The 22,249-nt window shown below is 39.5% G+C and overlaps 1 protein-coding gene across 6 annotated transcripts in view; it reads right to left on the bottom strand.

Moving 5' to 3' along the window:
• ADCY7 (adenylate cyclase 7) overlaps positions 1-22,249 on the bottom strand; it is a 61,469-nt gene that overhangs the window by 32,222 nt on the left and 6,998 nt on the right. For 3 of the 6 annotated variants that reach the window (XM_083794824.1, XM_083794823.1, XM_083794826.1), the window contains exon 2: positions 9,542-9,690. The exons of 1 other annotated variant lie outside the window; for it this stretch is intronic. The gene's annotated coding sequence lies outside the window, so the exon portion shown is untranslated. Of the gene's footprint in view, positions 1-9,541; positions 9,691-15,331; positions 16,492-16,511; positions 17,038-22,249 lie in introns of those variants that run through there. 2 more of the 6 variants (XM_083794825.1, XM_083794827.1) reach the window with 2 other exon arrangements.

The raw sequence follows: 22,249 nt of genomic DNA, 5'->3' as shown, positions 1-22,249 counted from the left end.
CTCCAGCAACACTTGGCAGCGGCTGCTCAGCGTGCACCATCACACCTTACTCCAACTGAAACTTCATTTGAAAAGCGTACTAAATTTGGTTTGTTTCCTTTTGAGCTAATGAGGTATTTTCCATGTGCGCAGCGTGCAACAAAAACTAAAGACAATTCACGCTATCAAGACTGGAAGAACTAGTAAACATGGTGGTTTGAGGGCAGAAAGTTCGCTAACCAGCAGATGTGGAAACTTGTTGAACAGCGAGCATACAGCTCCCTTCTGAAACCGAAATATGCAATAGATTTTTGTTTGTTTGTTTTGTGGGTTTTGCTGTTACGAAACAACACTTTTGAAGTGATGTGTATATATAAATTTTTAATCGTAATACATGTTTCTTGCTTTACTTTTTTCAAAATGTGTATTTTAAAAATTAAGGTTTTTTTACTCCTTTCGCAATTTAATTAAAAAGGAGACCAAAAATTAGAAAATAATACAACCGAAGCCAAAATTCACTCAACTATATATTTAAAAAAAAAAAGCATCTAGCTCTATATATTTCATTCAACTCCAATTAATAGCATTTCCAGGGCAAAGGGTGCATTCTATTAACAATGAATACTAAGAGATTAACTGTATTGTAAATTACTAGTGACCAACGTTTTTCAAATAGATTCGTGAATATAGCTCACTCAGTGCCAAGAGACGTAAAACAAAAAAGCAGGGGGATGGGATGGAGGGGAGCATGAAAAACAGGCTTTCAGAAGAAGTTTTATTAGAACTTGATAACAGGACGACAGCTTCTTTGCCACTTGACTGCCGTCACCATGGTGCCCAAGACTATTTCTCTGGGGAGAAAGAACCAGCTAAAAGAAAAGCCAAACTCTAGCCAGTTACTCTAAGACGAAACTTTCAACGACGCATGTTCCCACTGCATTCACATTACAACCAGAAGCAGTGCTAAGGAAAAACAGTTTCAGAAAGCATACTGAATGATTTAGTTTATGCAAATATAGCCAAAGATTAATATACTACCCACTTATTAGTGACCAAGCAGGCAAAAACAGATGTACCATACTAAGGCTGGACCAAAACGAAAAGTGAGCTTCTGCACCAAAATGAATAACTAACTTCTTGCTCACAGTATAGCACAAACTTGGATTAATCACAAAAAAAAAAAAGAAAACATATTGCATCAGTTTTATTCAGTATCATCCAGAGTAAATGCAGATGCATATTGAAATCTGAAATAAAAGACGTGTTTCAATAGATCTTCCCCTTGTACAGTTAATGGCACACCTGTGCCATTATTAGGCACACCTGTACTTGCTGTTACTGAGCTTTCTTTCCTAATAAAAAGGTCTCCCATATTTTACCTGAAAAAAATCACCTGGCACGTATGCTATTTGCATACGCATCATTGCGCTTTTGCAAAGGTGTGTGGATGCATCGTAGAAATCAGTGACAGCCACAGAATCACAGAACGGTTTGGGTTGGAAGGGACCTTAAGGATCACCCAGTTCCCACCCCCTGCCATGGGCAGGGACCCCTCTCTGTGTGTATTCTCAGAAGAAAAAATTATTTAATATACTCACAGAAATACAATTTTACGGTAATTTTTATGATAATAGATATTTTGAAAGGCTCTTAAAAAAAAAAAAGCCTTTTTCCAGTTTGCAAAACCAAATCCATTTTCTAAAAACCATTAATTGCTAAGCAGTGATACACTCACAATTATGAGACATATAATCCTGTCTTGGGCTACTTAATCTGCAATCCAAGAAAAATGACTTTACAGCTTTTCTTCTGCCATTTATTCTTCTGACTCTGCCAAGGAAAATACACCACCAGGCACAATCTATTCTTCAGAACTACAGTGTGGCTCTGGTTCAGTTAGCTAATATTCAAAAGATGAAAAATGTCAAATATCAGCTTTAATACTATTCAGGGATGGCTTCAAGAGTTTTACAGGACACAAAAATCAGAGAGACATGTCTCTTCAATGACTTAATCCATCTCAATAAAGTAAGAGAGTGCTAGCTTATTGATTCACGTATTCCTTCCCTGATTGTTACACTGACATACATTGCAAGTAATTACTAATGAGCCCTGGGTCACAGCATTTTCTTCTCAAAAACTCCGTTTAGTAAAGAAAACCCCAAATGGTACCGTATTGTTTTAACAGGAATCTGTAATACACTACATGAATACTACTTTGAGATGAATAATTCAGTTCTGGACTAGTTTCAGTTTGCATCCTGCATCCGCTGCCACTACCAGAACCCTTTTTAGAAAGAGCCACCCAGCAACTTGTGCTTCTTCAGTACAAGCAAAATACTTTAAAATTTCAATTTACTTAACCAGACTTGAACACAAAAATAGTATTAGTGATATTAATTCCTCCCATTAGCTTAAAACTTCCTTAAAAAAAGGATCTTTCTTCAAGAAACTAACAGACTTAGCTGAAAGTTTCCACTCTTTTTGTCCTTCCTCCCGCTCTGAATTTTTTTTTCCAACAGCCACTTTAAAGCAGAGAAGAAATACTTATGAGAGGGAGAAATGTTCTGTCTCAGAGATGACATGACACACTAGTAAAATCATCAGTCGAGGCACTCCTGTTTATGTATTTAAGGATCACTTAAGCACTGTTCACCACAGCATCACTTTTACTTTTTTTGGTCATTACTTCTTGGAGATTTGGCGTTCTGACACCACAAGAGAGATGTAACCCTCAGCTGGCAATAGACCACAAAATCCAAACAGCACTCCCAGAAGCACGAGCAGCAAACAAAAAGGAGCTCTGATCGTCACTTTATCAAGAAAAAAAGCTTTCTTTGGAAGTCTTCGCTGTGTTCTGAAGAATTAGAAAGGAGAAGGAACAATTTGTCAACAGGATTAGTTCAGTGTATGTATATATATATAAGAAATAACCCAAATAGTACGGATTGGAAACTGCACTGAGAACTGACAAGAACGTGTACCAAACAAATGAATAAAACTCCATCAGATCTAGATGAGTTCCAGCCACGTGCATGGCAGTAAACTTGAAAAATATTTGGCCAGATAAAGAAGTTGGCCCAATGGATACACAAGAACATTGGACTCATGATAGGCAAAAAAAAAGAAAAAAGAAAAGAAAAAGAAAGACAGTAAGATTCCTTTCAGAATGTGAATCAAACAGCTGCAGCCTAGTAAATCTATTCTGTTCCAATGCACTGGGAACAAGGCTGCATTCAGATTCAGCAACAGAAACTTACCCAGGTAAGTACTGGGCAAGATCTTGTGCACACACACACACAGAGCCATCTCTTGCTCACCAGAAAAGAGCTATTTCTGTCTTCCACAAAACTGGGTATTTCTGACAGCAGCTCTGTGGTTGCTTCCCATTAGTATCAGCTGTCAAATACCACTACACTCTCGTCTCCTGGACAAAGCCATAGGATTTTGTTATAGAAGACTGAAAGCTACTAGGAATGATGCTCTTTTGTTCTCTTGGACTAGTTAAAACTGTCCGCAGCGCTCTGTGTCAACATACAACATTTGCTTAGGAATTGGCCAGGACGCAAGAGTTGCAGAAGAGACATGGCCACACTGCAGAGCCTAGAGACCAAGTGTTTAAAAAATATATATAAAAAAACATAAATATGATATCCTGGGCTACACTAACAAGTCATATTACAAAAAAATCAGTGAAGACATTCTTTTGCAGTTGGCTCAAGATAAGTAATTACAAAAAGGCAAGTCTCTTCACCAGGGAAACTAATCTGGGAACTTGCATCCCTCAGACAAGAGGCACATCACCTGATGGGGTGATTACATCCCTGTGCCTCCACAGCTGCCAGGACTTCCCTCATTTTCCATCTCCAGCCTTGTCCTGAACAGCATGCAGAGGGTGCTGAAGGACGGAGTAACTTCTGAACTGTCCTAAAGGACCGGTGCCAGGGCAGGGCGAGCAGGGAGACACGGGAGAACATCCGAGGCGCCGAGAGCACAGCAGAAAGCTCCCGTCACAGCGGCACAGAGAGCGTTCTTCCTTCCTGACAGCGCAAGGTGGAGCGACAGAACAACGTGCTATCTGACACAAAAATCAGGCTGATAACAACAAAACAGCTCTTGGTAGGCCCTTCCTTTATTCTATTTATGAAGCACAAACTGTTCTCAGGTTTCAGACTGTGGAGTGGACCTGGCAAATCCGTATCCTCCTGCTCAGTCTCCCACTCAGGACTGACGCAGATGGCCAGGAATCACATCCTTTCTCCCCTTTCCTTACAAGTACTGTCCCTACCAGACACTGACCAAGTTGATGCCATTCCAAGGAGGATCCAAGTACACTGCAGTTCTGTTTTCCATTTCGAAATTATCGATGTATTCACAAACACGTTCTCAGTAACTGCCTGGATAATAAGTACTTATTTTTCCACTTAGCTGCTCATTTGCCAGGGACTCAAGTCTTACCCGCCTCAAGCTGTTTACTGAAAAGCAGTCTCAACCATGAAATACTAAACCCAAACCGTAATAGCAAGAATCAAGTAAAATGACATATATTGCCTTATTTTTCTCAACAGCCAAAGCACAAAAGTGAGCAGAAGCAGTTTTTCTGTTTTTAACTACTACAGCATCAAAGAAAAAGGTGCACTTTTGATTTCCATTCCATCTTTTGTTTCACACAAATGACAACAGTGTTTCTGAAATTACATTAGCAATTTCCATGACAAGAATGATTGCTGACCATAATTACCCATTAGCAGATATTAAAAGGGAATCAGGAATCTGTAATCATCAAATAGAATAATTGCAGGAGTATTAGTAGATGAATTATGAATTTCAGGCAAAAATAATCTACGGTCTAGTGGACTCCACAACTAATTCAGTCTAGGAAACGAATGTTAGCAATCCTTTTGGATTTTGCATACTTCGCAGCAGTCACCACAGGAAATACCACTCATGTTAAAGACAACACTTCTTCCTTTTAGGAATTTGCTTCCAAATGCTAGCCTGCAGTCATCTTAGCTTTTTCTGCTCCTATAAAAATATTAAAAGGAGAACAGATGCATTTGTAATGCCTTATCTGCTATCAGCAGTAAATCTAACTTGTGCAGTAAGTTTCTTTACAAAGGTAAACCATTTTTGTACCCTGAAGTTCTTTATGTGTCATTCCACCTTCCTTATTTATGTTTAATTTGTGAAGAGCTCCTTCTGGAAAACAGAAAAAATCTGATCTACATTTACCTTGTTTTCCTATTAGAAGTGAGCATTCCCACTTCTTCACATGATCACTCAAAGCTCTATTTACATACAAAAGCCAAAACAATACAAAAAAATAGTCTGACAATTGGAAAAAAAATCAGGAGACAGAAGAAATCCCGACATGTGTCAGAACAATCATTATCAATGAAATAAAACAAAGGTTATCACTATGCACTCAGAGCCGTAATGATGATAGTGCTAAATACTCTGCAAAGAAAAACTAAAACGTTTTCTATTTGCATTCCTATTTGAATAGATTGCTTCTTCTCATGACATGTGTTGTACAATAGCCTCTAAAATCAGAACAACAACTTGTGTAGTAGTAATTTGAATATAGTTTTCCAGTCACTGGTAGAAACAGAAGATGAGAAATAGCAGAGGCCATGGTTTCACACACATCCGAGCCGAGCAGGCAGCTCCGAGCACAAGAAGGAGAAGGTGTCTCCCACCTGGACCCCTCTCCTGGCCAGCCTGCCCAGGCACCCAACTCCGGCACCCACCGGCCTCTCTTCTGAGCCTACTCACCAAAGAAATCAGAAAGCTAATTTTGCCCTGTCACTTCTCTGTCTGGGTGCTGGAGCGTGTCTGGAGCGTGTCAGCGAGCAGAGGCATCTGATGAGCTCCAGAGCTGGCCCAGCATTTGGAAAGGAAAGGCAAACCACAAGTACGGGAGCAAGGGCAGCAGTGAGTTGCTAATTGACTCATCAATTTTCACAGGTCCACAGCCCAAAAAGAAGTTTACTGATAATATCGCATCTAGAGCTGCGGTGCTCACTGACGAATACCACTATGGTTACAGGACAGGCTTCAAGGAGAGCCATTAGCCCGTCACAAAGAAATCTCTGCGCTACTGATCCACGCAGTACACAGCTCAGGAAACTGAAGACTCATAATTTACGACTAGCTCATAAACTAAGCTAAGTAAAAAAGGAAAAAGAATCCATATAACCAGAGCAGAGTGACTGAATTAGATGGGAGAGTTTACTGCTGTTCCAAGGTAGTTTATTGTGCAAATATAAGGCAGCTCAAACAACAGTCTCTCCAGCCTTATAATTAACTTCAGTTTCTATCTCAGCAGGAAAAAAAAAAGTCCTTTTATAATGCTGATTTTCATAGGCAACAAACTCCAGGGTGTAAAAAAAGTATTATCACACTAGAAGAGAATTCAGCTGTGCTTTGCATCTTTCGAAGTCCAAGGTGTGTGATTATTTCATGAGTCCTAGACACTCCGATGTACCTTACAAATAGATTTTCTGACTAACTGGTTTAAAATTGAATTTATGACCACAAAAGTCAATATCCCTCTTACAGTAAGTTTTCTGTGACCTGTTTTAAAAGTCACACCTTTGAACGCAGTGTCCTCAGAAGTCAGGATAAGTTTCCATTGTATAATTTCAATTATATCAAAAGCAGAATGCTTGTTCAGTTATTTATAGTAATAAAGAGCAACATAAACTACATTTTAAAAAAAATCCAAAATACAGAATATTTAGCTTGAAGACTATAGGTAAATATTTAGCTTGAAGACTATAGGTAAAAATAGTGTTTCCAACAGAGGGGGGAGGGGGGAAGACTCAATATTTTCTACTGAATACCCCTGATTTTTACAGAAACTGAAATCCCTGATATTTTCAAAACATTTTTTTTATAGGGGAAAAAATACATTACACTAGGTAATACTCAGTCTATACTGAAATTAGTACTAAGAAAAAGGATCATTTGAAGAAAGGTGTGTTCAAACTGACAAGTTTTTTTTCCCGATGTTATTGTTTAGGATGCTAAGGCTGACAAGCTCCCTCAGCTCAACAGAATTACGTAATTACATCTAGACTTAAATCTCTCTCATTTGTATAGCAATATTTTAAATATGCCTCCACTTTTCTCTCTCACTGAAGCAACCAAGAAACAGTCTGCTGATGTGCCAGTGCCAGAGCACATGGACGTAACTTGCCGCCTCTTACAGCTAGGTACGCCAGGAGACACTCAATAAATAAATAATTCACAGCGAGTGCAATGGGCATCACGCATTACTTTTACCTTCCCCCCATCTCATTTAGTTATTTAGGGGGAGTGCTGCAGTTTCAGAGAAATGCATGTTTCCCACCTCTAGGTTAAACAGTATATTTGCACAGAACAGGTGCAATCACAACATGGCAAGGGATAAGGGGCATGCTATGGGCGGGAGGAAGATAAAACCTGTCCTAAGTCAGATAAGAAATCACTTGCTATTTAGATTTAGGTTCAGTCCAACTAAAGACAGCGAAATAGAGAAGCAGGCTCAAAGATAAACACACCTCTCTCTTCTTTCTACAATACTTGCATGTTACTGACCTGAGGAGAAACCCATACAGACAGCTGAGGCTCAGCTGATGCACTGAACCCAATGGCTTTGGGTTTTTAGTCTGTTTTTTTTTGTTCTGTTGGTTCCCCCTCCCCCCCCCCCCCGCCCCAGTCTCTGAGGTTTTGGAAGAACTATCATAGATGTTCACGCTGAAAATATGTCACTGAGTAGTAGGTAACTGACCCTGTAAGGTTGCTCAAAGCATAGGTCAGCACTGCCTTCATACTGTACTGTTATCAATAGCTATTATAGAACCAATCATTTTAAAATGCTTTTACCAAGCATCATAACCAAAATACAAGAGTAAGCCGTAATACAAAAACAACATTGCTTGTATCTAAGCCAAAGGTAAAAACCATTTTTTCTGTCTGAATTTCTGCTTTTTCATCTGTATCTGCTTCAGGAGGAACTCTAACTTGAAGAATATCAGACCTGCAGACAATTTCACTTTGGAAACAAACCTCAGCCCAAAGCTGATGACAGATGGACAATGGAACCAACATGACTGTACATCAGCACCAGGAACAATGTACTGCAGGGTGCTATTGCAGTACAAATATTTTTGAAGTATAAAATGCCTTTAAAGTTTCATAAAGAAAGCCTTCCTTCCATTTCTGAAACAGGGGAAAAGGGACATATTAAATCCAATTCCCCTTTATTTAATGACCAGCACTTCAACAGTAAATTCTATAGAGTACATGTTTTTAAAATCTTATTTCTATGTACTATTTATTATATAAGGGGATTTTAACATTCCCCAGACATCTCCAAATATCAGCCATGCAGTATTTGTTACACCACCACATGCATGCTTTACAGCCAAAACCAAAACTAAAACTAACACTTGCAATAAGGAAGTTCCCTCCCTTGGAGGTTAAGCACTAAAGTACCACTAAGGAGACATACCTACGCTTCTGACAGGAAGTTTTGCTTCTGCTGTTATACCCTACCTCAGCTCACAAGAGACACCAAAAAAGAACAGAATGTTTAAGTAAGGTTTCAAAAACACAACATGGGGTTTAGGAAAGGTCATTTATGAGCTCACTGAAATAAACCACCACCAATGGGATGAAAGCTCTGAAGTCTTATATTTTCAGTCATACTTGATAGCAACAGAAGCTTCAAAATTGTTAGGGGTTTCATACATATTTACCACTGATCCATACTACATGCTATGTGAACCAAGTGTTCAGAAGTACTTGGGTATGGTCTCTTGGATAATTGAAAGAAGAAAGGTGTACAGAAACAGTACGAAGCTTTCTGTGTTGTACTGCTCCATAGGCAACCACATAACCCATGGGAATTTACACTGTAAGTTTTGATTGTCTACCAAGATAATGCAACTGCTGAACACAAATCTGTAATCACTATCTTTCTCATTTCATCTTATCCTGTATCTTTCATTTTCAAAGCTTTGCTTGGCAGCCAACCCAACTGTTCTCTACACTAACAAGCTACTGGAAACCTGCATCATGTGAAGCACTGAGTCACTGTGGGAAATATTGGTGTCTCAGGAGGCAACAGCTGAAGTGAAGCAGGCACTTCAATTAAATTATGCTTGAGCAGCTTTACCCTTTGGATTCAGTGATACTAAATTCAGTTAACTAGTATTATAAAACAGAAATAATTAATACCAAAACATGAAATAATTTGATAGCCATAGCAAAACTTCAGGATATGGTAAATGTTACTTTTCTAAAAAAGTCTGAAGTTACTTCCCTGGAGCAACACAGAGTCCACAGAAGAACTTTCCAAAATAGCAAAGTATGTAGCCACTATCACATGAAAGTTTATCATGCTGATCAACATCTAACCAATCCCCAGAGCAGGGTGAAGCCACTGAGAAGGTACTTTTTACCTAGACTGTAAGGCTGAGCTGTGCATAACAGGTTACTCTGGGGTTTTATGGTCCTAAATTTTACTTAGAATCTTGATTAAAAAAATATTTAAAAAATCTTGTTGTTTGCTTACCATTACAGGCCACAGAATTCATCAGCAAAAGTAGCATTTCTTCACTCCATTGTGGTCTGCCTGATCATTTTGAAATTTGTGCAGCAGAGTCAGTACAACCCAGTCAGGTATGATTCTTGACACCAAATCTTTGAGATATTCACACCAACCTGCAACAAGATGAGGACTCTTTATTCCATGGACCACCGCAGGCATTAACAATGTTTCTACTTCTTCCCTTTGTAGCTCAAGGAAGAAAAAAGGACTACTCATCCTCTGTCTTTTGCCAGGAAAATCAACAGAAGAAAAACTTAGTTTACTATACTCTGACAACGACAATGCACTGTTTTCTTAAAACAAAATATACATTTATACATATTTGTATACTTATCTAAAATATCTTTGTCACCAAGAACACACACACAAGCGTGCACTCTGCATGTCTATACGCAATCCCACTCAGCAGCAAAGCTACGGAAGCACTTCTGTCACAAGGGGTTAAATGCTCAGTTCATCCTTAAGCACTGGGACAAGCTGTGATCAAATCTTGCTACTTTTTGGACAGAAGTTGCTTGGCTCCACTTAGCCAAGTTCATGGGCATCAGTATTTATAGAAGTCAGTTGGAGACTGGAGACAATTCTTAAGAAAAAGGTCAAGATCCTGACAAAGCCTTCCTGCAGCCTTAGAGATAAAAGAGAAAGGAAGAAAACAAGATCACATCTTGCAGAGCTGATCTGAAAAGGCAGATATAAATCTGCTGCGTGTATGTGTGCGTGTGCGTAAATGGAGATAAAAATGAGACTATAACCTCTGTACATCTTATTAGAGGTACATGTTCAATCTGGAATGCCCGAACAGGTTTCTTCTTTACTTTCGTCTTACTACTTCTCCTGCAAGGATGGCTCCCTGGTATTCAGCAGACAGATGCCTCGAGCTGCTTTGAAATGGGTCAGTGCAGTGCAGAGAGCAATACCAGCAGCTGCTCACTGGTACTCAGGTAGGAGAGTGAGGAGAATGTCCAAACACCCAGGGTGTCCCAGAAATTTCATAATGCTTTTCAGAAACATATGCTATGATTTATTCATTTATTTTTCAATTACCCAGAAAGAACACTTCAGAGATTTTACGCAAGTTGCTAAAGCATTATGGTTTTCAGTGTTTGTGAAAGGGCTTAACTGCTGTTATTTGTACTTGTATGATGTTAGCTCTTAGAAGGTTACAGTAAGGATTATGCTTGATACCCAAAACTTCACCAAATTTCTTTTTTTTTTTTTTTTAAATACCTGTCTGAAAATACAACTTTCACCAGAGCCTCTGATAAGCATTTACATGCAAAATGAACTTTATGGGCAGAGGGATCAAGCTGCTCAGCCAGAAGGGGTGTCAGGACCAGGCCCTACGGACAGTATGCTTCACGTCATGCACAAGCACTGAAAACAAAAGCAGAAACGAGAGAAGTACTTTGCTTCAGCACCTACAGAGAGGAAAAAAGATGGTTCTCTCTGTATGCATAACCAAAGCTCGTCAGAGGCACAGAGAGCAGCCTCCTGATAAGCAGTATGTTTCAGGAAGCGACACGCAGTACTTTGAGCCATTTTTTGATCTACAAGACAGAGAAAGCTGCCTGCATTCAGCGCTAACCACAGGCCCTATTACCCTAGCAACTGTTTGCAGGCTCTGCTCATTCTGCCTGCCGAACAGTTACCAGCTACACTGCGAGCACTGCGCCTTGCTGCTCTGACTGCAGGTGCTTTTCACACTTACCAGTTTGTTATTTATGTGGCATTGAGCTGGTGGATCAATGCACCTGCAGCACAAATCTGTTTTATCTTGTGTTTTGGTTTTTTTGTGTGCGCTTTTTGCTTTTTTTTTGTTTGTTTTTAATATGTGTTCAATCTTTATCAAGCTAAAACTATTAAAAGTTGTAAAAAACTACAGCCAAGCTGCAACATTAAAAAAAAAAAAAAGTTTTCTGTTTAGTCCTTAGTAACACACTATTACTTTTTTTTTTTTTCCTCAAGATTTTTCCTTTGCGTTAGGTTTGGAGCCTTACAATATGAAGAAAAAGACATGAGAATAGCTCTCAGTTAATTTTACTGAGAGTTCATTAGCTTCAAGAAACAATAAATTTGACCTAACAGAAACTCCAAACAGAGGGATGGGTTATTCTTGTATTACAAAGTCCCAGACTTAGCATACTTCACCCAAATGTAACACCTGTTTAGAGCATAGACTTCCAAAACTGTTTGATTCTTCCCTGTTTTATTCAAGACATCTGTTCACCAACATACCAACTAATCAGATTTCCCTATTCTCCAAAATACTTCAGAAATGCTTAAAATACATATCATTTTTTTAATTTAAAAAAATAATAAAACCATATATAAAGCACACCAAAATTATTATGAAGACTAAGATGTTTCCTTCTACTTTACTGCCTGGCTAATATTTACAGATTTCCTTAAAATCACTTCCATGTTATCCTAAATTTCCAAAGAAACATAAATTGAACTGATGCATAGCTTAAAGTTTACTTTACTCAGGAACTTGTTTCTCCAGTAAACTGTCTTACAATATAAATGCTTAGGAACAAAAGTCAGATTGAAACTGTATCAGATAAAGCTGGGACTGCTTCCTCTCCTATACCATCTGCAGAATTACTTTGAAAACCACAAGAAATGTCAAAATTGTATCAATTTCTCCCATAAAAGGAATTTTAAAATTACTACATGATAACACAACAGAGCAGCCTGACTGTACTTGTTACAACCAGCTGAGCATTCTTCAGTTCTCTTCTTCATTTTACCTTTGTTACATCCGAACTCCTTGGCTACCAACGTCTTGCAACTGATCCCCCTGGGGAAACACCTAGAAAACAGGACTTCAACACAAAGACTGGTTTCTGGTCTCTTGGAAGTAATATTTAATTAACACAGGAACTGTTTCCTGAACACACAAAGTTTGAAGTAAGAAGACCCATACAGAGCCTGTCTCAGACGCACAGCTAGGAAGGTCTCCAAGATTTGCTGGTACAATCTTTCTTGCTGCAACAAGTCTGAAGGCTATACAGTGCTGCTGGAGTGGTTTTACGTTTCAGTGACTAGCGTTTTTCTGTCTGACACAAGCACAAAATTAAGAATTTAGCAAACCGTAGTTCATATTTAAACTATTTCAAATTTAAAATTGCAATTATTTTCATGAGCAAACGCAAGAGCAGAAACACCATTACTACAGGCTGCATCAAATATGCAGTTTCCACTCCTGCAGCTGCAGCTCTCCAGCACCACTGGAAGCTCTTTGCCAAAACCCAGTGGGGGTGTCACTACAGCTCTCTTTCTCTCAGCAAGGTCGTACTGCCGTTTGGTTTACACTAGTGCCTTGGCAGGGCTGGTATTGGCAGGAATTCGCTGGCTGAGACACGATACAGACGTGCACCAGAACTAAGCTGAGTGAAGAATGCTATAGAGTTGAAACCATACAGGACCAACTAAAGGAGGCAGAACATACACCACACCGATAATGCAACAGTAGACTTCAACTACTCACCTATAACAAGATCAAATGGCATGAGATAAAAAGCAGAAAGTGACAAATTCAAAAATGACAATCTAGAAGCAATCTGAGAAGAGGATATACCTTTTAACGAAATCAAACTACATAACTAAATTCCATAGAATTACAAGGTTAACTTTTATTGTTAGGGGACAAAAAGGTGTTTTGGTGTGTTTTTTTTTTTCCAGCACTATACACCAAGAAAATTCTGACTAAAAATGGAATTAAGTAGTAGCCCTAAGCTCTGACCAAACGCTGGTTTCCTAAAAGATAATCTGTGATTCAGAGACTTCACATTTGAAGTAGAAACGCAAGAGGAAAGCAAGCAGTTATATACTGGAAAAGTGCTTAACTAAATGCCATGAAGCACCTCAGAGGCAAATCTGGGAATACAACCCAGGCTTGATAGTTCACTGGCAAGATCTTATCTGGTAGATCAGAGAGCTCCAGTGGAAGCATAAATCACCCTATTAATTAGCGTCACAGCCACTTCCCTGCTTTTCAAAATTCTGATTACTTTTAACTTTCACTGAGTTTGTTCAGTACAGTTCAAGAGCAGGAATGAAATCCAAATATTGCCAAAAACCCAAGACATTATTTTAACAACCACATCCTGTGGTTAAAGCATAATAAATTCCAGAGGTATTTTTCCTGCCTGTAATCCCTTCTTTCCATCCTGTGCACATACAAATTCTCAAACCTTCTGAAGCTCTTAGCCTATGTATGAGAAGGATGACCACTGCGGTTAAAGCGAAGAACTCAAAATCCATTTCCTAACTTTCGGCTCTCCCACAGATTTCCTGCTGGCTGGCTTTGACTGTGTGATATCCCTTTTTCTCTCCCAAAGGAGCTGAACTAATACCATCATCAATCCCCAAAAGGTGCTGACAAAATAAATGAACACTCGCAGGACATTTTATAGTCCAAAATGATTTGCGTCTTTAACAATGCATTACAGTAATCACCAGCTTTGACACAAACTTTTTGTTGGACTTTAATATCATGCTTCCAGAAATTGATATCCCTGGAGGAGCCTGTCTCTTTAGCTGTGGCAGGAAGCACAATGCCAGGCTTTAAATATTGCATAAAAAATAATTAAGTTATTGTATATTATAATATTCAAAAATAAAAATAAAATTAAATAAGAACACGTGCTAAGGAGAGCAAAATGCCAGTCATTCAACTCCCACTGACAGTCATGGTGGTTACAAAAACTACAGAGAGAGTCAGTGCTGCAATTTCAGTTACACAAGCAGGAAAATAATTTATGTTCTGATAACCTGAGAAAGAAAGGTTTGTTGTTGTTTTTTCTTTTTTTCCCCCCAGCATAAAACCATGTTATTTAAACATTGTCAAGACAGAGCAGTGGCTGAAATCACAGAGGCCTTTGCACCCCTTCCACGCATCTGTAACTGAACCACCTTTTTTTTTTTTTTTTTTTTTACACATATGGTTCAACCTGACACATGGGCCATTGCCAGCACTTCCTTATTTCTAAAGCCCAACTTACTGCTTGAGCCATGAGCCCTAATGTAACGGGACAACAGCCTCCTAGTGAAATGACAGGCATCACTATCAGGGATTTATTCACATACAAACAGCTACTATGGCAAGGGCACTTATTAATAAATCAGCCCCCTCTCCACAGACACACAGCTTAAATTAGTTTAGTGAATAGAAAGCTAGAGAGGAGCTTTAGCTGCTCATTTTTTAGCAGCTAAACCCATAGTTCTTGGCTACAGCTCTGGGACAGGGGCTTGTTCAAAGAGTTTCCCCTCCTCTTCCCCTCTTCCTCCCATCGTGTCACCATGCCACATCACCGTTTCGTTACGAGCGTGTGAATGTTTCTAGGCCCACGCTCGGTAGGCTCAGCTCAAAAATAACCTATTGCGTCCCTCAGTTTTTGCTTCCTTTTCTCTACAGCACCCACCAGGTCAGCAATCCGGCACGGCCGACAGCAGGGAGCTGCAGAGCACAGGCAGGAGGCAGCTCCTTCACCTGGCAGTGCCACCAAAGCCCCCGCGGGAAGGAGCTGTGCTCCCACACGTGTCCTGAGCCCTGAGATAACGAGAGAAGAGCCAGCAATAGAAAAGATCAGCTTCTCGGGGAAAACACACTTCTCAACGTCTTTGCTAGGCAAGCAGTCAGAGTAGTCAGTAATTCTCGCTTCAGTTTGGTTATACACAGTCCATAACGTCAAGGAAATATTCAAGAATTTAAGAGGCACTGATAAATATCCACTACAAGTGAAGACTCACCCCAGTCAGACTGGCTTATCCCATCCCTGAAAACTTCAGCAGCAAGCGAGGAGATGTGAGATGCCTTCCCAGAGCAGGGAGGAGAATGGCAATTGCATCATTTTTTGAGATCAGTGGCAATGATTTAGGCAGTGGCTCTCTTTCCTGTGAGTCAGTATTGAACCCGTCAATGCCCTGCAGTGATCCCTGGGGCTCTGTGCTGCTAGAAGTGATGACTGACACAGCCTGTAGAGCAGGACCCAAGCTGACTTGTGCTTATTAGAAAAAGATCTGTTACTTCAGTTTTCAGAAGGAGTCAGAACGTACTGCTAATACTTTGGGCAACTTCCAGGAGCCAAATTACTGTTAATGCCCAGAACACTTTCCACTTTTGTCAGGGGGCCTCCTATACTCTTGCTATCAGCACTTTGCAGAAAGAAAAAGCCAGAAAAAAAATCTGACTTGAGAGAACCACCTTACAAATAATATTCACATCTGTTACCTGCTAGGTTTCTGCTTCCACCACTATATCACGCTGAACTTGCTGCCTAAAAAAATAGTAACTTCGTATGGAAAAAAAAAAAAGTGTTCTTCCAACTTAAAAAAAAAACAAAACAAAACAAAAAAAACAACTGTTGCATGGCAAGACAAACGCCAAAAGTATCTGTATTCAAGTGCAAGTGAGGGGGGGGATTTATTGAAGGAATTTCAAGATAAAGAGAACCATTTAAAAGGTTCAACTCACGCTTTTAGTAAAAAAAAAAAAAGTTCTGCACAGAAACTGAAAAAATATCAGTCCTTTTGCGGCTATTTTGAAGCTCATAATACATGTTTTAAATACTTTATACGCCTTCCCTAGTCAAATCTCAAACCCAGGTATTTTTGCATTTAATTTCCAATCTAGAAAGACATATGACTGCTCACTGATAAAGTAAAGAAAAGCCACAAACATTTGTGTATGTGCAGAGTGTTTCTAAAATAACACACTCCCCAAATATTTTCAAATCCAAAAGCCACTTTTACACTAAAACTTCCCTCAGATATTTCTGTTGCTTTTAAATTAAGTCACTTAACTGTTTCTGACAAACTTTCACTAGGAAATACTGTGAAGCTTGCAAAGAGAAAAAGTCTCAAAGGCAACAATTTAACAAATGAAGCAGAAATACAGTGCAACGTGCAACATGACAAAACCTGTACTCACCTCTATCACTTAGCCCGCTTCATTCAGGAGCTAACAGTCAAGTGTTTCTGGGTAAGGAAAAGCATAAACCATATGCAATCCTTCAGTGACCTAAGCCGTGCATAAAACAGGCATGTCTACATTTTTAGCTACCCTACGTGTTACACACAGCCATAAAAATGTTGTAACATTTAGTTAAACCATGAGATAGTGGTTTATACCCAGACTTCTACATTGTCACCATGGTAAACCTAAGTGTACAGATAATACAAGAAGTCAGAAATGAGGAAGCAAAAGGATGAAGCGTAAATAATGTCTGGCATGTATTTTTGTTAAAGCAAATGCAATCAACTTCTTCAAATGACTAAAGTATATACCACTTGATGATATATGTATTCGAGCACATACATACTTGTTTGTACCAATAATTTCATCACTGTTTCTTTCTGAATTATTCACATAAATATATTCTAGCTCAAAAAAAAAAGATGAGAAAATAGTTTGAAATTAAATGCAAACAAACCATCAAAACTTAACTTTCTAAGCGTAATTGCTTCAGTTTTTGAAAAAAGACAAAACAAAAAACCCACTAACATCACAGCTGCTTGAACATGTTCAGTGACAAGCATAGAAAAAGGCAGTCTTTCAGACTGTCAGCTTAAATGGATTTAAAAAAAAGGCAGAGGGAACATAGCAGTTCTGACTAAGGTGCTAACAGTACAAGTGATGTCCCATTGGGAAACAAATTGTATTGTGTCAGTAAGAGATATGAAGCACAGACTAAGTTGCAAGAATAAGTTTTTATATTTAGACAATGGCTACAGACAATGAACAGAGAAACTAACATTCACTGAACTCTCCACCCAAAACATTAATTTATGAAATCCCAAATCCTTAGACAGGGTGACGCACGGAAGTAAAAAAAAAAAAACAAACAAACAAACAAAAAACTAATAATAAAAAAAGCAGCTGCAATTAACTGTGCCAAGTACAAGAGATATTTTACATGTACTATGAGCCCTAGATGTCTGCATAATCGACATCATGGCTGAAAATAAATCTGTACTGTGAACATAAAGCAAGAATTTAAGTAACCCAAAACAAAAAAATTTTAAGATTTGCAGAAAATGGTATTCACAAAAGTCTCATCTTGACTGAGATTATGCCTGGAAGCTAGCATAAAAATGTGTGAAGAAACCTGTCATTTAAATAAAATGCAATACAGAAAACTCATAGTTGTGAGCAAAAATGCTGAATGAAGTACCAGTCCGACTGCATGCAATACTAATCCTTCCTCCTGCAGCTTACAGCGGGAAGGCGGACGGCGGCACCGACTGCTGGAGTCCAGTGACCACACAGCGCCTGACCTTCCCAGAGCCAGTGCAGACTGGATTTCCCCTTTCCCTCAGGGATCAGTGCTTGGCTGGGTGATGACTGCTGCTCCAAGCAGTCAAGTGACTCTCCCAGTTTGTCCTTCTTTTATGATCCTACAGAAACTAGTAACAGAAGGTCAGCCTAAGGAACAGGGAATATTTGGTGAATCTTCTGGAACATCAAGGAACTCAAACCGCAGGGTAAAATCCTGGTCAATAAATCCCAAATAAGAAAGGTGTATTCTCATTCTGGCCAAACTCAAACAAAAGAAAAAACAGGAACCATCAACAAAAACACGGGTTTATTTAGTTTCACTACTACTGTTTTTAGGGGGCTTTACCACTAGTCTTTGTTAAGAAATTAGTCACTTGCACAAAAGCATAAAAACGAGACAATAGCATCAACACAAAAACATCTTGCGTATTACACATATCCAGCACATAACCTTATTGATATGTTCCATCATTTAGTGTGCTTGTAATCTAGAATTAAAATTGCTTTGTAGGGAAACGTTTATAAAAATGTAAGTCACAGGCCCTAGGAAAGCGCAGAAAGGTTTGCTGACTTCTCCATTAAGACAGGAAGGAAGTTATAAGAATGATTTAGCATTCTGGCTGACAAGGTTAGTGCTATATCAGGATATTTATGCTTGCTGACATTTTTAGTATGTCACTAAATCACAAAATTGTGTGTTTTAATCAAGCTTTTAGCACTTGACTGCATAGAAAAACTAAATTTAGGCCAAAAATAGATCAAAATTGAGAAGGGAAGAGCAAGATGAGTCTTACAGTATTAAAATGCTTTAAAAAAAACAACTCAGAAGTGACATTTGGCAATATTGCAAGGAGGGTGTTTCCCTCATCTCCTAGGTTATTACCTTGTAAAATACTGTTTGTATATTTATTTTAACAGAGAAAGGACAGGTGGGCAAATATCACTGTTGCCTACTTTTGCATCTTATACCTCAACATAGAAAAAATTAATAATCAATAGCCCATAACAGTCCATGGGTAGTACAGGCAAATATCCAAAGCAGCTTAGGACTAAATCAAATTTCATTTTACAGTCATTCTGACAGGGGTCTTACTTCAAATCACAAGGCATATAATGTAGTTTCTATGTTCTACAGTCTGTCCAAATTATCAAATTGTCCAGATTTTAAATATGTATATTTTAAGACTATCATGGTAAAGGAAACTAACTGCATAATTACATGAATAAGTTATTAGTAGATCAATTAAAATTTGGGGATTAATAGCATGTAAAATCTCTCAGACCAAATGCTAATTTACAAACTACATCCCCTTGTATATAAAAGTAGAAAAAACTGTCTCACATTTACCTTATACAGGATAATAATACACACGAGTGTAGTCATCCTCTTAGGTTTGAATGCAGACCAGTTACCAGCCCAATTATTGGCTAAAAACTACCAGAGCCGTAATTACCTAGCTGCTCCCTGACGTCAGCATTAGAAGCCATACAGGTAGCCTGGCTGCACGCACTTCTGGAGAGGGAGAAAGAACAAGGATGTAAAATACAGCTCTGCTCTACAACCACGAATTCCTTTTGATTACCCAGGGAACCAATACCCGTATTCTGAAGGTCAGCTGGACATTTCTAACTGTTCATAGGTAACTTTTTGTTCAAGAATTGGAGCCCAGTTAGAAGGATGGATTGTGTTGCACTACACAGAGGGAGGAGCGGCACTCAGCCTCCGCTGCTGAACAAGACATCATTAAAGACCGTCCACAATTACATGGGCTGTTCCCTAACAGAACAGGTGGTTAGCGCTTATAAAAACCAGTTTTTCAGGTCTAAACTCAAACCGCGAGGTAACCATGCAACAGCCCACCCAAGGGTTTGTGCCTGACCAGAGGCACAAACCAGCAGCTGAGGGACCGGTAAGAGAATCGAAGCCTGCCAGGATCCTTCTCACAGGGGAGAGCAAAGAAAAGCCTGCACTGAGGGGTGTGGAGCACGGAGACACAGGAGCCCTACCGAGCATCGACCAGATCCCCAGAGAATACCCCAGAGAAGGCAGACCCAGGGAACGGCACACAGGATAGTTGGTTTTGCACTAAGTAGCGATCTCCAGCATCACCTGAAAACCTTTAAAAACTTCCCCCACAACTTGCTCCGTGTCCCTGGGACTACCAGGTACCCCGGCCTCCAGGAGTGAAGCGGTCCTGCTGGACGGGCCTCCTGAACAGCTCCCTTTACACAGGCGCAGCAAGTCGCGCTGACCTTCAGGCCCAGAGCCGTCGCTCCAAGGTTTGGGCTCTGTGAGGGAGCCTGGGGAGGCACGGCCCAGACCCTCCCTCACCCCCTGAAGGCCTTGGAGCACCCACCTACAGGGTGGGCACAAACACTGCTAACCGCTGTCCTGCACACAGGGCTCGAATCAGGTCATTTAACCACCAACTAGCACACAAGAGAATTTACTAAATTCAGCCATGACACTGAAAAGAAAGATAGGGCTGTTCCACACTGAGACCACACAGCTCCTCTGCCTACTGCTAGAGCTTTGCTCTAAGCGTGGGCTCACGTCTCTGCAACTCAAGGCAACATTTCTGACCGTTTTGGTTTCCAATGCAATGGGTAAGTGCAGGCAAGAGCTTTTGAATCATGCCAGGTTTCCAGAAGAGATATGTGGCCTTCCCCTTCTGGTACCTCCAGAGTCTCTGTCTCAGTGTTAGCGCTAATCCAGCCTGACTCTGGATCTTGGAAAACCTTACCAAGATCCAAAAGAGTATTATTATACAACATAATTTGGTCTCCTCTGCCTGCAGCCAACAGCGAGCCCATTTCTGTGAGTACAGCGCCACAGTTAGTCATTTCTCATCTCCCCCCTCAGCCACTTTTTCCTGCTCTTGAAATCCCCTCTATTTCTAGAGATGTTTTCCAGCATGTAAGAACAGCAACACTTCATCCTCTTTCCAACTACTTGCTACGTAATTCAGCACAGCTTTCAGCATGCTGAATACACTGTATGCTGGAGAAGTGCTGCCTCACTCCTTGGCTTGATTTTAATGACAAAATAAATTAACTGATTCCCATCCATACTTTCCGCAGCGAACACTCCTCATGGATTTACCACTAAGTAACATGATTTATTTTTTTTTTTTTTTTTTGTAAATGCTTCTTAAAATGCTGGTTCTCCATCTGTAAATCCACAAACCAAAAGAATGATGCCTGGGATATCTGTACACAGAAGGACATGAGAAGCCTTCCAGAAAGACAAACAAGCACAGCATCTTTTAGATTCTGTAGCCTCCAGAAATTACATTTAATTTTTTCCTTGTATTTACATGTATTTTTCTTTTTTTTTTTTTTTTTGGCAGCAGAGATAACTGTAAGAAAAGCCTTACCATCACTGCCTAGGGAAAATTCCAGGACAAGTACAGCAGAACACATTTCTAAAACATCACAGCCTGTATGAACACAGAACAGAAATTCATTCAACATTTAAAACAAGTGTTTAAAGTTACTCTGGAAAACCAGTTTAGCTACAACTACATCCAAATTCCCTGCCTAAACATGTTTTATCAACAGTTACAGAACACACACATTCAATATATGAACACGAACAGCCTGATTCTTGCCTCAATCTGTCCAGAATCTTAGGGGGGTAGGGAAGAGATAATTCCCCCTTTATTCTTCCAATATATTATTCATGAATTCCTATTTAATCGCCATCACCCAGCAATGTTATTAGTTCACTGGTTTGCATCTCACCAGAAGCAATGTAACACCCGTGCACAGTTCTGCTCACGCTGACAACTGATGTCCCTAAATCACGCTCTGAAACTCTGCAAGTGAGCTCTGAACATGCATGCAATCATCGCGTCAGCTCGTGGGGGAATAAAATTGCCTGTGTGCAATCTTGCATATTTGTGGCACTGTAAGAACCACATCAAGTCACATTTACAAAGTAACTGTGCTGTTTTTTTCCCCATTTCTTTGAAAGATGTATGTGGTGTTTATACTGCTATCAAATTCGCACTTTCTCAGAGCAACTCCTAGTTTTGACTACCCTCCGACATCTGTGAATTCCATACTGTTGTGTTACATTAAACACCGCACTTCCTTAACCAAATCACAGTATGTGCCAACACAATTGTCAATATAGCACCATGTTGCATCTCCTGCCTTATTTTAAAAGTGCAGTGTCCTGAGAGAAAAGGGAGTGGGGGGCTTATAGCTGATGTTTTATCACAATTAGCAGACTAAAAATGAAGAGTATAAAATACAAAATCCAAAACAGGATGCTCCTCAGGAACTTAAAAAAAAATATAGATTTTTTTAAGAAGTACTAAAGTGAAATATTTTCACATTCATTTCCTGCTGTAAAAGTAAAGCAGAGGAGTGAAGATCTTTCTTAT

Source organism: Anser anser (assembly GCF_964211835.1).
Source record: "Anser anser genome assembly, chromosome: 11".
NCBI lineage: Eukaryota > Metazoa > Chordata > Aves > Anseriformes > Anatidae > Anser > Anser anser.
The sequence above is the reverse complement of the archived record's forward strand: the minus strand, read 5'-3'. Positions and strand labels throughout refer to the sequence as shown.